This window comes from Eublepharis macularius, chromosome 3 (genome assembly GCF_028583425.1).
Source record: "Eublepharis macularius isolate TG4126 chromosome 3, MPM_Emac_v1.0, whole genome shotgun sequence".
Lineage (NCBI taxonomy): Eukaryota > Metazoa > Chordata > Lepidosauria > Squamata > Eublepharidae > Eublepharis > Eublepharis macularius.
The window spans coordinates 71,869,793-71,887,249 of record NC_072792.1 but is presented as its reverse complement, the minus strand read 5'-3'; the positions used below and the strand labels follow the sequence as shown (position 1 = coordinate 71,887,249).

Genomic DNA, 17,457 nt, shown 5'->3' with positions numbered 1-17,457 from the left:
CTAACACAGAAAGATGAATCAGAAGAAATGGTTTTTGTGTGTGTGCCAATAGATTTTGATAATCCCTCCTTTAGGATACAGCACTGCATGCCACAATATTGAGAGGGTACTCAATTCTCAAGAGTGCTTTTGGCGAGAGGTATAATGGGTAGCAGTAGAAATGGTAAGGTGGCTAAAATCCCCTCCCCCATTCATACTTACTTAGGATCCAACCCAATCGATTAGGGCCTGTTATTATAATCAGCATATTAATGGAAAACAATACTCTTTTTTTTGCACACAAAATATTCAAAAATAGGCCTTAAAATATTCCTTTGGAGAATTTTCTTGCCAACTTTATACAAATAGGGTAATTCCTGAAACTGTAATAGCCATTTGAGGTACTTTGTGTTTTCTAAGCTGTACTGGTGCAACAGAATTTCAGCTGGCAATTTCAGTAGAGACATCATAAACCCAGGCTTTAGGGGCAATCCATACAGATCAATTATAAATAGAAATTAAAATAAATAAATAGTGACAGGGACATTGAAACTTTACTGTAAAGCTCAATCAGTTTTTTCTCCAGATATTAATCATGATACCCTTGCAGTGTAAGGCAACTGATAAAGAAGTTGCCCAAAGGTATAAAAATATGAGGTTTGCATAATCTTGCATGATTTGTTTGAGAACAGTGAGATGAAATGTAACGGAGAGATGACAACGAAATGATATACATCAATATAAATATTAAAAATGAGCATAAATTCATTTGAAGGAATAATTAGAACTGTCTTCTAAATCTGGAAGTCTGACCTAAGAAGAGAAATCATGAATCTGTACTAAAAGATATTATTCTGTATCCAAAACAATACACATATAGAATAATATGAGTTCTGATGAGGAAAAGGAGAAAAAATGTCCCACTGTAAGTATCAAAGCTTTCCTGAAGTTCCAATAATCCTAAGTGCTAGGAACAGAATTAATAAAATAGCTTCTGAGGTAAAGATAATAGTTTTTTTTTCTATGACAGAAATTCTTTACAATAAACACAGAAAGGCAGTTGATGGCTGATCTGTAGAAACTGAGGTTTCTAATATCAACAAAAATGGGCAGAAAAACTACATTATTTGGCTTATTTACCAGAATTTTAATTTTAACATACGTTGTAAATTTCCTTCATTTTAAAACTCTAATGAGGTTTCTCTTTCATCACAAATGAAAAATTAAAGATTCATTAGGAAAACCTAATAATGGCTTCCACATTCTAACAGAGCTGGTAAATATGGTTCTCCAAGGAGATACTGGAGATCAGAGGGAGTCTAATGAAAGAGCAGTAGCACTGGGGCAGCCTTTTTATGAAAACTGCAGATTTTTCTTAGGATAGTAATAGCCCCAAACAGTGGTATTATGCAAAAATGATGGATCCAACAAAAGTATCTCTCACCACAACTCGTCAAAACATGAAATTCCAAAATAATAGTGTTCAAAATGCTCATATTAATAGCCTTAAGCTAATTGCAATCAGGTTCTCCTTTTCATAATGGCTGTAGTTCTGCCCTTTAGTTAGAATTAACAATTAATGCATAGAAACATAGAGCTGGAAGGTACCTCAAGGGTTATCTAGTCTAGCCCCCCTGCACAATGCTTGAAATTCACAGCTATCCCCACCCCCTCACCTCCATCAGTGACCCCTGTCTATGCCCAGAAGAAAGCAAAAAACATCCATGATCCCTGGCCAATCTGGCCTTGAGGAAAATTCCTTCCTGACCCAAAGTGGTGATCGGCATTACCCTGGGCATATAAGAAAAGGCCATGAGAGCCAAGCACCAGCTTATCCCTTCATGCACTCCCACTCTTGATCTGTGTACTTTTATATTAAGTCAGAGAATCATCACAGCTGTCAGATGACCACCTAGCCTCTTCTTAATAGCTCCAAGGAAGGAGAGCCCACCACCTCTCAAGGAAGCCTGTTTCACTGAGCAACTGCTTTAACTCTCTGGAACTTCTTCCTAATATTTAGCTGAAAACTCTTTTTCTTTAATTTTAACCTGTTATTTCTGTTCCAATCTGCTGGGGCAATAGAAAACAATTCTGCTCCATCCTCTATGTGACAGCCCTTCAAATATTTGAAGAAGGCTATCATATCACCTCTAAGTCACTGCTCTCCAGAATAAACATACCTAGCTCCTTCAACTTCATTGCCCTCCATTGCACACATTCCAGCTTGTCAGCATCGTTCTTAAACTGTGGTGCCCCAAACTGTACACAGTACTTCAAATTAGGTCTAACCAGAGCAGAGTAAAGTGATATCATCACCTTACGTGATCTGGACACTATTCTAAAATCTCATTTGTCTTTTTAACTGACTCATGTTCAGCGTATGATCTACTAAGACCTCTAGATTTGTTTTCACATGTACTACTACCAAGACAGGTCTCCCTCATTCTATAAACTGCCTTTGACTTTTCCTACTGAAAGGCAGAACTTAACATTTATCTCTATTGAAATTAATTTTGTTAGTTTTAGCCCAGTTTTCCAGCCTGTCAAGATCACCTTGAATCTTGCTTCTGTCTTCTACTGTGTTTGCAACCCGTCCCAATTTAGTATCATTTGCAAATGTAATAAGCATCCCCTCTATTCCTTCATCCAAGTCTTTTATAAAGATACTGAACAACACAGGGCCCAGGAGATATTCCTGAGGCACTTCACTTGTTACTCCTCTCCAAGAAGTTGAGGAACCATTTACAACCATTCTTTGGGTACAATTTGTCTACCAGTTACAAATCCATCTACAAAGGGGAACCAAACCATGTTAACAACTTGTCAAGAAAAATATCATGTAGAACCTTATCAAAAGCCTTACTGAAATCAAGATAAACTATGTTCACAGCATTCTACTGATCCACCAAAGTCATAACTCTCTCAAAAAAGAGATAAGGTTAGTCTAACATTACTTGTTCTTGAGAAACCCATGTTGGCTCTTAGTAATCACGGCTGTCTTTTCTAAATGCTCCAGGACTGACTGTTTGATGATTTGTTCCAGGACCTTTCCAGGTATGGATGTCAAGCTGACGGGTCAATAATTACCTGGCTCCTCCTTTTTCCCCTTCTTGAAAATGGGAACAACATTTGCCAACTCCAATTTGGCACCTCACCTGTACTTCAAGAATTCTCAAATATTATCATCTTTAAGGTTTGACAGAAGTTCTGCAATTACATCAGCAAGTTCCTTTAGTCCCTAGGGTGCAATTCATCTAGTCCCAAGGACTTGATTTCATTTAAAGAAGCTAGGTGTTTAGGTACCACTGCAACATTTATCCTAGGCTGCAATTCCATTTCTTCTTCATATGTTTCCTTTTTGCTAGTGAGCACAGTTCCCCTTGCAAGTGAAGACTGAGGCACAGCAGGAATTGAGCAGTTCTACTCTCTCTTTATCACCTGTTAAAATCTCACTTTCCTCTCCCCACAGTGGGCTTAACACTTTCTTATCCTTTTTCCTGTTCTGAATACAAAGAACCTGTTGTTGTTTTGTTTAGCATTTTTGCTAGCCTAAGATCATATTGAGCCTTTCTAACACTCACTCTACAAACAATGCCAAGTTGTTTTATATTCATCCTTGATTATACAGCCCTCTTTCCATTTCTTAAATGTGTCTTTTTAAATTTTCAGATCGTCAGAAAGCTGTTTATGGAGTCACCCTGGCTTCGTCTTCTTTTGCAATATATTCTTATTTTGAAAGATGGAATAATAGTAAGAGGGGATACAGAAAGGGATTATATGATATAGTTGTGTAGATCAGAGATAGTTATATGTAGCAGAATATTTCTTTAGGTATCTCCCATTTTTCTTTCTCATTGGAATAATTTGTGATTGTACCTCCAATATCTTGCTTTTAAGAGACTCCCACCCATCTCCAACTTCTTTTTCCCTGACCATGACATTCTCCCTAGCATGACTTTGATCTTGTTTGGTGAGCCAGTTTGGTGTAGTGGTTAAGAGCGCAGAACTCTAATCTGGAGAACCGGGTTTGATTCCCCACTCCTCCACTTGAAGCCAGCTGGGTGACCTTGGGCTAGTCACAGCTCTCTGGAGCTCACAGGGTGTTTTGTTGTGGGGATAATAATGACATACTTTGTAAACCACTCTGAGTGGGCATTAAGTTGTCCTGAAGGGCGGTATATAAATAGAATGTTGTTGTTGTTAAAATTTGCTTTTCTAAAAACCAACCTATATATCTGACTATGTCCAGCTTTTCCCTTTCCCAAGATCTTAAAGACCAAACTTACATAGGTCACTACTACCCAGGTGCCCACTACATTCATCTCATCAACCAGTTCTTCCCTGTTGGTGTGAATCAAGTCCAAAAAGCAGACCCCCTTGTTTCTGTCTCCGCTTTCTGGAAGATGAAGTTGTCCGCAAGACAATTTATTAAAACTTATTTTTTTTTTAGCAAAGTTTGACTTCCAGCAAATCAGGGTAATTAAAATCTCCCATGATGAATATGTTCTGTCTCTTTGAAAATTTTGTAATCTGGTCCTGAAGTATATCATCCAAGTCCTTTGTCTGGCTTGGTGGTCTGTAGGGGTCCCACCATAATATCACTATTATTTCTTTCTCCTTTTATTTTTACTGAGAAGCTCTCAACTGACCTTCTGTTCTCAGATTCAGGTATTTCCTCACAAGTATATACATCCCTCACATACAGTGCTACTCCTCCACCCTTCCTTATTGGTCTATTCCTTCTACCTACCTACCCACCCACCTGCCCACCTAATTTATAGTCTGCCTTTCTCACTGAGACTCCAGGTGGATTACATAGTGTGAGATTAGTACAATCAACATCAAGGACATTTCCATAAACAATGCCATAGGGTAAATAAATACAAGTTTACAAATTGTACCCCTCAGTCCTAACATTCTAATTTTGTGTCATCCCAATAAGTTTCAGTAATGCCTATTAGGTCATAGTTCCCTTCCTGTGTTAAGACTTCAAGTTCCTCTTCTTTGTTTCCCATACTTTGCACGTTAGTATAGATGCACGTTAGTGTAGAGACATTGGAATCTGTGGTTTATGTGCCTGGAGTGCTTCATATTTGTCCTTACCAGCAGATCATTAGCACTCTTATCACCAGTAATCTGTATTATACTAGTTTCTCCCTCCCCCACAGGATTTTGTTTAAAGCTCTCCTTGTCAGATTTGCTAGGTTCTTACCAAACACAATTTTTCCTACCCTGGTGAGGTGCAAACTATCTTCAAATAGAAGTGATTTATCCAGAAAGCATAGTCCATGGTCCAGGAAACCAAACCTTTCCTGACAATACCATCTGCATAGCCAGTTATTTATTTCCAATATTCTGCTCTCTCTTCCTAAACCATGGCACTCAACATGAAGAAGTGATGAAATCATAACTCATGCTCCCAGGTCCTTCAGCTTTCTTCCCAGAGCCTCATACAGGGCTGTATTGACCCATAGCCGGGCCCTTAGGCTTTCAGGTATTTTCGGCCCCCTCCGGAACGTCAATCTTTCACCCCACTACAGCTGACTGCCAGCCTGACCCTGGTATGGTAGGTACTAGACCACAGTATACAGTCCTATATCCATTTTGAGGGTGTCCTGTAGAATTCTATTCACAATTTTAAAAATATTTTTATTGCGTGAGTAGAACTCTTCAGGAAACGAAATCTTGGGGTATACAGTAATATTTTGAAGTGAATAAAATTTTTACTATTTATTCAAAATATATAATTTATAAATAAATGTTTTAATTTAACAATTTGTTTTACTTCAATAAGGAAGCAGTAAATTATCTTATCAATAAAGTTTATATAAGAGAATCAATTAATTGTAATTTATGTGGGGGTGTGCCTCAGCAAAAAAAATTGATGGGCTCCTAGTACCTGTGGGGCCCCTAGGCTTCAGCCTAGTCAGCCTTATGGATAATATGGCCCTAGCCTCGTAGTCTCCTTTAATATGTTCTGAACTGTACCAGGCAGTAACATTTGTTCCCACATGAATGAGCAAGAAGGGATAATAATCTGTGGTTCTGAGCAGCCTTTCTATCACATCCTGGATGCATGCACCTGGTAAACAACATACCTCTTGAGATGACAGGTCTGATTGGCACACTTTAGTCTCTACCCCTCCCAATAGGGATTCCCCAGTCACTACCACACATTTCCTAATTTGGGTGGGCAGAAGCACAAGCCCTTTCATTCACAGGGGTGTAAGAAGCCTCCTTTTTACCCTGTGGAGCCTTGGATAGTAATTCTTGTTTCAGTAGTCCGGAATCACTCTCTATGGGGAGGACCTGGAATTCACCCACAACTCCTCAGTTATGAAGGCAACTTTCATGCTAGGAGCACAGAACTGTGGGGACTATCCAATATCAAATAAGTGTTCTGTTGAACAAGTTTCTGTATTCTAGCAAGCTGTTACCTTGAATTTCATGGATAATTATTTAAGAGAGAGACTTCTTTGAAATGAAGAAAAACTGTATTTTCAAAACATCCATAAATCAGTAAACGACAGATCAGTAAATGACATCTTCGGAATAGTTCCCCCCCCTCCCCGCAAAGACTACAATTTCTACAGCAATACCTTCTCCATTTTAACTGTCTCATCCATTTCCTGAAAATTGTAAGATGCTTTATAAATATTTTAGATGCCGAGAACTGTAATTCAAGTAACTAAAACCACACCTTTACAATTTCATATAATGTTTTCAATTAATATTTTGTATCACAACATGACTTTCAGATTTCATAAGGAATGAAAATTTTAATTGTTTTTAAAACAAGTACCTGACATAGCCATTTAATTATCTTTTAAACACACCCACAAAAATCAATTTTATGCCTAGCATATATTTAGTACAGATGATACAAGAATACCCTAAACAAATATTGTATGTCATTTATATATATAAAGACAAGTGTCTGACCCCTGACTATCAATGTACAGCCCAAACACCTGGACCTAGAAACATGAAATTTGGGAGAATATTCCTTTCATGATGTAAACACCCACTAAGAAAGGATTTTAAGAAATTTGCCCCCTAAGGGGGTAAAAAGGGGTCAAATATATTTTCTCAAAGGGATTCAGCTTCTCTGTGTGGTTGGCAGGCTACTACCTGCGCCCCTGCCCACTGCCAGGTCAGCCACTCTTCCCTGATTGGGCCAGCTTTTCAGGGTCATTTGCATATGTGGCCTTATTGGTCCTCACCCCCCACATTTTAAACAGTATGCAGTTGCTATTGGGAGTCATTGCATGTGTCCTGAGCTAAAATGCACTTCCCAGTCAAGTTCACTCAGGTTGCCAATTTCCCTGTGGGTTTGGCTTTCCTGTGTGGCTGGCAGGCTCCTGCCTGCTTGCGCTCCCCTCTCTCTGATTGGTCAGCTGTGGAACTCTGTGTCCTGAGTTAAAAATCAGGTCAAGGAAACTGCAGATAGTTGAAGAAAGGCGGTAACTGGATTTAAAGTTGTTAAATACCATAGCTAAGCACGGGAATCAAGCTAGTATGTTGTATGTTATCTGGTTAAAACTCTGTTCATGAATGTCCAGGATGTGAGAACAATTATGATAGTGTCTGAAATGTAGTTGTTTTCTTGCAGACATTAAAGAGAAGAAGCTTTATGTTCACAAATTTTGGTCCGCATACACAAAATTCCAGCATCCCAAACATACATGTGGAATCCCCTCACAATTTTGTGACATTAGAATGGGAAGCCCAGGCTGGGATCAGGTATGAAGCAGTTGGCAATGCCCACCCCCTGTCTTCACCTAGCTGGAACCGAGTGGAGCAGGTGGCAATGCCTGTTCCCCTCTTCACCCAGCCAGGATCAGGTGTGGAGCAGGAGGCAATGCCCGCTCCCCCTTTCACCCAGCTGGGATCAGGAGTGGAGCAGGTGGCAATGCCCACTGTCCCTTCACCCAGCTGGGATCAGAAGTGGAGAAGGTGACAATGCCCTCTCCCCCTTCTACTCACCAGAATCAGGCAAGGAGCAGGCAGCAATGTCCACTCCCCCTTCAACCCACCAGAATCAGGCAAGGAGCAGGCAGCAATGCCTGCCCCCACCTTCACCTGGCCGGGATCAGTCACAGAGGAGAAGGCAATGCCCACCCCCTTCACCCTGCCAGAATCAGGCAAGGAGCAGGTTGCAATGCCTGCCCCCCTTCACCTGGCTGGAATCAAGCACGGAGCATAAGGCAATCTCCCCCTTCACCGGAAAAGAAGGCAATGCCCGCCTGCCAGCCCTCCTGTTTCTAGAACCTGTTATATTTTTTCCCGCAACGGGTTTTGTTACTAGTTTAAAAATAAATGCCCAGAACTATCATTCAATCATTCAAATACCTTTAATGGCATACAAGCCCAGAACTATCAATTCTCTGCACCATTTCTTATGAATTAAGATTGCAGAATTTTCAGATGAAGCTCCAAGTACCATGTTGCAATAGTTTAGTTTGAATATGGACAGTGTATGGTTAACTATGACCAGATCCCATCTCTTACAGGAAAATCCATAGCTAGTACTCCAATGGTACTACATTTCGCTGCAGAGATCTGAGGCTGCTTCTGTGAGCACAGATAAGCTGTCCAGCTCAGTTTGACTCCTCAGTTGACCAGGAACACCATTATCATCATTTCATTGAGCCTCAATTTATTGGACCTCATCAAGCCTATTTCTATTTCCAGACACCAGACAAATCTTCCTTCCTTCTACTGTTCCCCTACTATATTAATTCTGTAGCCTGTTGTGGAAAGCCTATGAAGCCAGCCAAAGAACACAGATCTCACATATCAAGCTCTGTGGCATGGGATTACATCACTTTCCTCCATGATGGGTACACGGTTGAAAGGGCACTTTGTACAAACAAACATGTCCAAGTACAAGGAATTCCAATGAGGTAAACAAGGACTCTGTGATATACTGAAAGTATGCAAAGGCTTACAAACTTCACCTTTCTCAAAATAAAACAATAGTATATCTCCCACAGACGGAAGAAAGGGAAAATCCAGGGACCAGAGCTCTCCAACTATTGGTAACCTTCTGTCATATAATGTTGAAAGGAACACAGATACTTAGCAGATAAACGTCAAGCACTTTGGTTGTTGTGGGTTTTCCGGGCTGTATTGCCGTGGTCTTGGCATTGTAGTTCCTAACGTTTCGCGAGCAGCTGTGGCTGGCATCTTCAGAGGTGTAGCACCAAAAGACAGAGATCTCTGAGAGATCTCTGAGAGATCTCTGTCTTTTGGTGCTACACCTCTGAAGATGCCAGCCACAGCTGCTGGCGAAACGTCAGGAACTACAATGCCAAGACCACGGCAATACAGCCCAGAAAACCCACAACAACCATCATTCTCCGGCTGTAAAAGCCTTCGACAATACGTCAAGCACTTTGTTCATACATTGGCACTGCTACCCAAATACTGATCATTAATTTTTCTTATATGATCAGAATTAGAGCACAAAAGCAGAACCAACAGTCACTGAATACAGAATATCAATATAACTTCTTACTTGGGATAGGTGAATGGCCACTTACACTTTCTCAAGAGATGAATCCCCAAATATAACTGCCACTGAATTAGACTAGAAGAGACTGGACTATGTGAAGATGATATATTTAAACATTTATACCCCATCCTTCAGCAGTTTACCAACCCCAGGCTTGCAACCTAAAATGAAGCAATATATCACAATAAAAGCATTTAATCCAGTAAAAAACTAAAACACACCATTAAAAGCATTCTTAAAGCAGCAGCATAATAAATATATCAAACAATTATAAATATAAGATGACATAAAATCAAATGAATAAAGGTATAAAGGTATCAAAACAGTCTAGCAGGTATTTCTAAAAGAGGCGGAGTTGGAAGACCAGTAAAATAATGACACAAAAAGACTGGCAGAGTAGGTTGGATTTCACCTGGCATTTAAATTTGAAAAGTCTTAGCGCCAGACAAACACTTAAGGGACAGTAATCTGAGCGTGACTAGCTATGGACAAATTTTGTTCCTCTAAGAAAGGCCTCCCTTGACTTCCTTGTCTAAAGTTGCCAGACTGGCAATTTAAATCACATTTTTAATGTTTTTAATTGTACATTTTAATCTTTCATTGTTATGAAATCATCAACAATCTAATAATCAATTTAAAATGATACCAGAATCCTACAGCCACTCTGTAGTTCTGACAGTAGATATATATAAAGAAGGATCTCAAAGGAAGATCTCAATGTGTGGGTAACTTATTATATGAGAAGTAGTAGTAGTAGTCATAGTAGTAGTACTAATAATAGTAGTAGTGGGGGAGTGGGAGAAGGGGGGGAGAGAGAGAGAGAGGAAAAAGCATTTTCCAGAGAGCAAGACAATCAATTGTAAATCATGCCATTTACTACTTTCTTCCATTAGCTTTATCTAAAATATTCCTTGTACAACTTAAGGAAGCTGCCACGGTGAAGACCACTTCCCTACTCCTTAAAAAAAACAGAAATGAAGACACTGTGAGGAAAGAGGCAGATATGTTACAAAATGATGGAAAGTAAAACTATTAAATACTTATATTTAAAGTGAAGTAACAGTTTTCAGAAAAGTAATTGCATGACTATACTCATCGTAAATTAATACAACAAATAAAAAACATTTTTAAAAAGTTATGGTTCCTTAGACAATACATCATAAAATGGAATTCTTCATTAGCATAGCCAAGTTTATGTCACTGGAAAGAAGAACAAAAAGTAATAATCCATTCTATGAATAATCATCCATCCATCCTGAAATTTCAATAAATAAATTTAGACTTTATTAACTAAATTTAAATGTAAAAACAAGAACTCCTCAGCATCAACAAACAACAGAGTCAAATGATATTTCCTGAAACTCAACTATTAACTAATTTACAGCACAAGATTTTTTCTTGGAAATAATTCCCATAGATATCACTGGAACTTGTATCAAGTAATTCTGTTTAGGACTACACCATCTCTGCTGAAATGAATGCAAACCTTGTAAGAGTACTTCAGTAGGCAGTGCCACTGGCATATACATTTTATAGTGTGCTTCAGGGATCACAAAGCATGGCTAAACTTAGCTGGCATAATGAATCAAAATGTATTTTAGCATTTTAAATCCAGATGACTTTCCTGTATGTCTGCCTCCTCATAAAAAATAAACAGAATAGATTTTTTTTCTATGTTTGCAAGTGAAAATGAGTTTAAAAGTGTCATCGTTTGCCCTAGCCCTGCCTCCACCTGGAGTGAAGACTCCTCAAAAGTCTCCTCAGAAGTTCCTGGGGAAAACTGGGAATCAAATATACAAATATGAATTGTATGTTATTTCATAATAATTATGATAAGACATAGAAAGAAATAAAAAAAGATGGAAAAAGTTACAGTTGTCTTTGTTGGGGAGAATATAGTGGTCAATAAGAATAATAGTAACATTCAATTTATATACTGCCCTTCAGGACAACTTAACGCCCACTAAGAGCAGTTTACAAAGTATGTCATTATTGTCCCCACAACAAAACACCTTGTGAGCTGGATGGGGCTGAGAGAGCTAGAAGTTGTGACTGACCCAAGGTTACCCAGCTGGCTTCAAATGGAGGAGTGAGGAATCAAACTAAGTTCTCCAGATTAGAGTCCTGTGCTCTTAACCACTACACCTAACTGGCTCTGAGCCAGCACTCTGCTGGTTCGATTCCTACTACTGCCATTAACTCTGCAGGTGGCCTTGAATAAGCCACTCAGCCCCAGCTCCTTAGCTGTATTGTGGGTATAACAATAACACTGACCTTGTTCAGTGCTCTGAGTGTGGCACTAAACTGTCTAGAAGAACAGTATATAAGCACACAGTTATTATAATTAAGATGAACATTTTACCCAGAATGTTATTTTTTGTTTCAGACAATAACACTATTGATATCTGATACACTACTTAAACAATGGCAGAAGGATATATCAAAATTTGTATGGCAAGGAAAGAAACTACATGTTAAATATAAAATATTACAAGATGCAAAAGAAAGAGGTGGTTTGGGGCTACCTAATTTGAAAGTATATTTTGCTGCTTGCTGTTTGGTATGGTTGAAAGAATGGATATTGTTGAGAAATAAAAGGCTATTAGAATTAGAAGGTCACGATGGGATGCCTATTTATGGTGTGATGAAGTTAACGTGGATTTTATAAATCATTATATTAGGTGCGCCATTTTGAGAGTATAGAATAAAAATAAACTTAGGTTGTGCCCAAAAACACCTTTGTGGATCTCAACAAAAGAAGCCTTTTTAAGATGTGAAATGATAACCAGACATGTGGTTAATGTATCATGTCATATTAGATTTTCTACAAGGTGAATGTAAAATGTAATTGATAGAAGATTTAAACTTACAAGGATATAATTGTCAATGGTTTTTCTAAGTTCAACTATTAGAGGTTAAAACAGGTAAAAGATGGTACAGATTTGATCAATCCATGACAGTATTTGAAACAGAATTATGTATGAATGAACATGTTATTGCTAAAATGTATAAAATTTTGTTGAAATTGGAGACAGAGGAACAATAGGTGAAAGAATTTGTGATTAAATGGGCAAAAAATTTTGTATATAATATGAACAATGGGAAAATACATGGTTGAAAGGTGTTAAATTTATATTCAGTTCTGGCCTGAAAGAATTTTTTAATAAAATGCTGTATCCAGGGCTCATTTTGAGGGGGAACGCGCAGGAACGCAGTTCCGGAAGTTCCCCAAAGAGGTCACACGTCAGGTGGCCCCGCCCACCTGACTCTTGCCCAGTTTGGGCCCGTTTCAGCCTGGTTTGGGGCCGAAACGACCCGTATTGGGCCTCTGATGGGTTGTGGACCACTCTCCCACTAAGCAGCGGCTCGATCCTGACCATTTTGGCCCCTTTTCGGCCATTTTCAGCCCCTTTTTGCCATTTTGGACCCAATTTCGGCCCTGAATGGCCAGGATTGGGTCCAAAACAGCCAAGATAGGTGATGTCAGGGGGTGGGCCATATGCAAATCCATTATGCTAATGACACACTTCCGGTGATGGCAAGTGCCATGGCATATGCTAATGAGTTATGCTAATGAGTGCCTCCAGCTCTTTTTCTACGAAATGACCCCTGGCTGTATCAGTGGTATATGTCATCAGATAAATTAGCTAAAATACATAAAAAGTTTTTGAACAGATGTTGAAAATGTGAACAGCAGGAGAGGACATTTTATGATGGTAACAAAGGCAAAACTTTTGGATACAAATACATTTATTTATTCAGAAGATCCTAAAAACTAATATACAAATAAAACTGGAAGCTTTTTTGTTGGGACTAATGAATAAACATCTATAATCTGCTCATTTTACACTGTTTCTGCATATGATAATGGCAGCAAGATTGTTATATGTTCAACAATGAAAAGTTACAAAATTACCTACAATAGAAGATGGTGATAGAGCTTTCAGAGATGACCAAACTTACTTTCTTGATTAGGGAAAAGATATTAACTAAATTTATTGTTACCTGGAAATTCCTTATAGACTTCTTGCAGGAAACAGAAAGAAATGAACTGATGATTTGTACTTTTGAAGATTAAGAGGCACAAAAAAAATAGAGGGAAGAAGTATTTGTTCATGGTAATTTTAGAGCGAGTGTAAAATATGCAATGATTATATATCTTTCACAGAGAAAATTGGAGATTATTTCTATATTTTTCTTTATATTAGTGTTTCTTTTCTTTTTAATTTTTCTTTTGTAGCGTTTTAATATTGTTTAAAATTTGGCCCAATTAGGGCCAAATCTGACCCGAACTGGGCTGCTGCAGTGCGTAGGGGCACTCCCTGGGAAGCACGTTCCCCCCACACCAGCCAGGAAAGCAGGGGCAGGGGTGGAGGGTGGGAGTGGGGGATCCCCTGCCCCCAGCGGGGGACTGGCATCCCTAGTTCCTGCTGTAACCCCACTTGTTCCTTGCCTACCTGTTTACTTGTTATCTTTGAACCTTGCTGCCAACTTGCCAGAAAAGGGTAAAACACAGAGAGCAGAATTAACTGAAAGTAGATAGAATTAATTAGTAAGATGCACATTTTCCTACCTAAGAGTATGTGAGCACAGCACCATCTTAAGCAGATCTATACCCTTCTAAGATTATTCATTGGACTTATAAGGATGCAAATCTGTTTAGGATTTAATGATGCAGAGGGTGGGTTTTTCTAATTTTATTTCCTATCCTTACTACCACAATCTTGTTTTTTTCCTTTTCAAATAATTAAACTTTAGTTTTTCTCACTGACTGCCTGTATCAGTTCCTGATACAATAGCGGTATTGGTTTATCACATGCAAATAGGAACCTAATGGAATTATTGATGCTCCTTTGGATGCAAGATAAGAACCTAAGAAACAGAATGACAGCAAACCCAAATAAACAGGAATAATATTCAAGTTGGTTACCATTTTAGATGTGGATACTATCATAAGTATTTTTCCACTTGAAGCCAGCTGGGTGACTTTGGGTCAGTCACAGCTTCTAGCTCTCTCAGCCCCATCCACCTCACAGGGTGTTTTGTTGTGGGGATAATAACTCATGGCAACCCCTTCCACTGAGTGTCCAGGTAGGAGATGAGCAGAAGTGGTTTGCCATTGCCTTCCTCCATGAAGCAACCCCAGTCTTCCTTGGTAGTCTCTCTTCCATGTACTGACTGTGGCAAACCCTGGTTAGTTCGCCAGCCTTGATGAGTTTGGGCCAAACTGGGTTAATCAAACTGCTACTAAGTTTTTCACTTTTGAATATCATTGAAAATGTCTGCTATTGATGAATATTGATATAGGAATAAATAGTTCAAGTTTTAATAAAGGTTCAAGTTTAAAATTCATTTGGAGAACAGAAGGGGTAAGATTACAGTGCTATTAATAGAATAAAAATTATGTATGGAAAACACAAGTTGAATGGGTATCTGATTTACTAACCAGCAAACCAAGGTGCTTTCTATAAACATTTCTACTTTATAATTAATAATACTATAATCTCACTTCTCCCATTTTCCAGATGGATTCTAAATTTGGACCTTGGTATGACTATTTATTCCTAAATCAGTATTTATAAGCAGACGTTTTCAGTGATGGATTTTTAAGATTAATAAAACAATCTGAGATTTAAAGAAGCATCAGATTCCAATTACTCTTAATTTTATACAGAAATTCTGCATTCATTTTAAATTGCATAAAACAAAGAAAATTCTGTTGCTTAATGTCATTTGAAAATAAAAAGGCTTTCTGTAACCTTGCTGACATTTTTAATGAAATATGAACTGCAGTATTTTGTTACCTTTTTCATTTCAGGTAAATGCTAACTGCTTTTATCATACAGTTCAATCTTCCTGAACATAGCTCCATTCTCTAATAATTAATTATTTGCAGAAGCCTATTGTAACACTTCATCATAACATTATTTCAGAGTAGAAAAAATGTAGAACTGAAGTTTTGTTGCAGAACAAGGAAAAGGGGCCAATTTAGATACAGTTTTAGAATTGTCTCTGTAAGACCCCCTCCCCCCATATATTCCAATTCTTCTCTATGTTGTACTATTTATTCAGCAGGTGGGCAACAGTTGTTTCTGTGGATTTATGGACAATGGACTGGGATAAATAATATTAAAAGATTATTTCAGTCTTCCTTTTAACTACCTCATTCCCATTCTTTTGTATGTCTGCAGTTCAATAAGGTCAATTCTAGATCACATACAAACAGGAGTCCAATATTCGAACTCTTATTATAATAAGAGTTATCATTTAACTTTAAATGAATGGGTGAAGGGAGGTAGGACTCAAAAACTGCTTGTACAAATTAGAGCTTGGTAAGTGGTTGATAAAGAGAACTGAATAGTGTTCACAGAGATTAATTGAATGAGGAGGATCTACTTTGCACTTAGTGGGTTTAAGCACAGAGAGGGAGGTAACAGAGTTTGGCTGTAGAGTTAGAAGTAATGTGGAAAAGAACTAATGCTATCTGCTCCTGTAACTGCCTTATCTGAACGTAGGAAGGGTGGGGGGGGGGGCGGATAACCGCAGTGGGAGGGAAAGTTATCCAAACATAAATGCAAAAATAAACACTATATCGTGAACAATGGTTGTCAAGTTCCTTCTAGTGAAAATTCATATAATAGGAACATTCATAAAGGGAAAACAGTCAAACCAAATTCATACACAAACATTATGTGTAGGCAAGCCGCTCAAGAAAACCTGCGTGGTTTGCAGTCCAACGGGTGAAGTCCACCAAATGTCTGGTCTCCACTGTGGTAAAATGGAAGAATAGACGAACCCAATGGAGGAGACAAATGAAAATTTCAACAGAGTGTACGTTGATGAAATTTCTTTCTCTCCGTCTTGCCAAGGTGTAACGACAGGGAAAGAAGATTTCTGGAGTGCAAACTCCACCGCCCAACACTCAGGGCCGGCTGTTGCCTGGTGTTTCATGCTGAAAAAAACTTCCTCAGGGGCAGCAATGATATCCCCAATATCATACACATAGTCAAAAACAAATACTTTGTCGGATAGAAGTCAAAAAGAGAATGAGTCAAAACGGCGGCCAAGCCGACTACATGTATGATATTGGGGATATCATTGCCGCCCCTGAGGAGGTGTTTTCAGCACGAAACACCAGACAACAGCCAGCCCTGAGTGTTGGGCGGTGGAGTTTGCACTCTGGAAATCTTCTTTCCCCTGCCGTTACACCTTGGCAAGACGGAGAGGAAGAAATTTTATCAATGTACACCCTGTTGAAATTTTCATTTGTCTCCTCCATTGGGTTCGTGTATTCTTCGATTTCACCACAGTGGAGACCAGACATTCAGTGGACTTCACCCGTTGGTCTGCGAACCACGCAGGTTTTCTTGAGCAGCTTGCCTGCACATAATGTTTGTGTATGAACTTGGTTTAACTGTTTTCCCTTTATGAATTTTCCTATTATATGAATTTTCACTGGATGTAACTTGACAACCATTGTTCACAATATAGTGTTTATTTTTGCATTTATGTTTGGATAACTTTCCCTTCTGTTGCGGTTATCCACCCCCCCCCTTTCATTGCTTTTGTGTGGAGGAGCCTCACTTGGCTGTCATTAGTATTTATCTGAACGTAGAGCTGATTTTCCAGGGCTTAAAGGATAATGGAAGCAAAGGCTGGAAGAAGAAAGGGCATGCCAGCACGTGGATATAAATCCTAGCTGCCATTTCTCTTGAGCAGTAGTGAATCTCTCTAGGAGCCCTACTCCTCTTCCCTTCAGACTATTGCTCCATAATTCCAGGGCGCACACTCTCTGCAGTATATTAAATATTTTCCTTGAATCACAACCGCATATTAAACTTTGTTTCCTGTTTAACCTTATATAGGTGACTTTTTATTCATTCTCTGCATGTAAGAAATAATACCTGAAGATTTAGCTATGATAGAATTGTATATGTGGGAGTAAGGCTAATTCTGCTTTG

General features: G+C 38.7%; 1 protein-coding gene across 4 annotated transcripts in view; it reads right to left on the bottom strand.

The window, feature by feature from the left end:
- Window positions 1-17,457, bottom strand: part of CNKSR2 (connector enhancer of kinase suppressor of Ras 2) — a 281,178-nt gene that overhangs the window by 104,387 nt on the left and 159,334 nt on the right. The window lies entirely within an intron of this gene.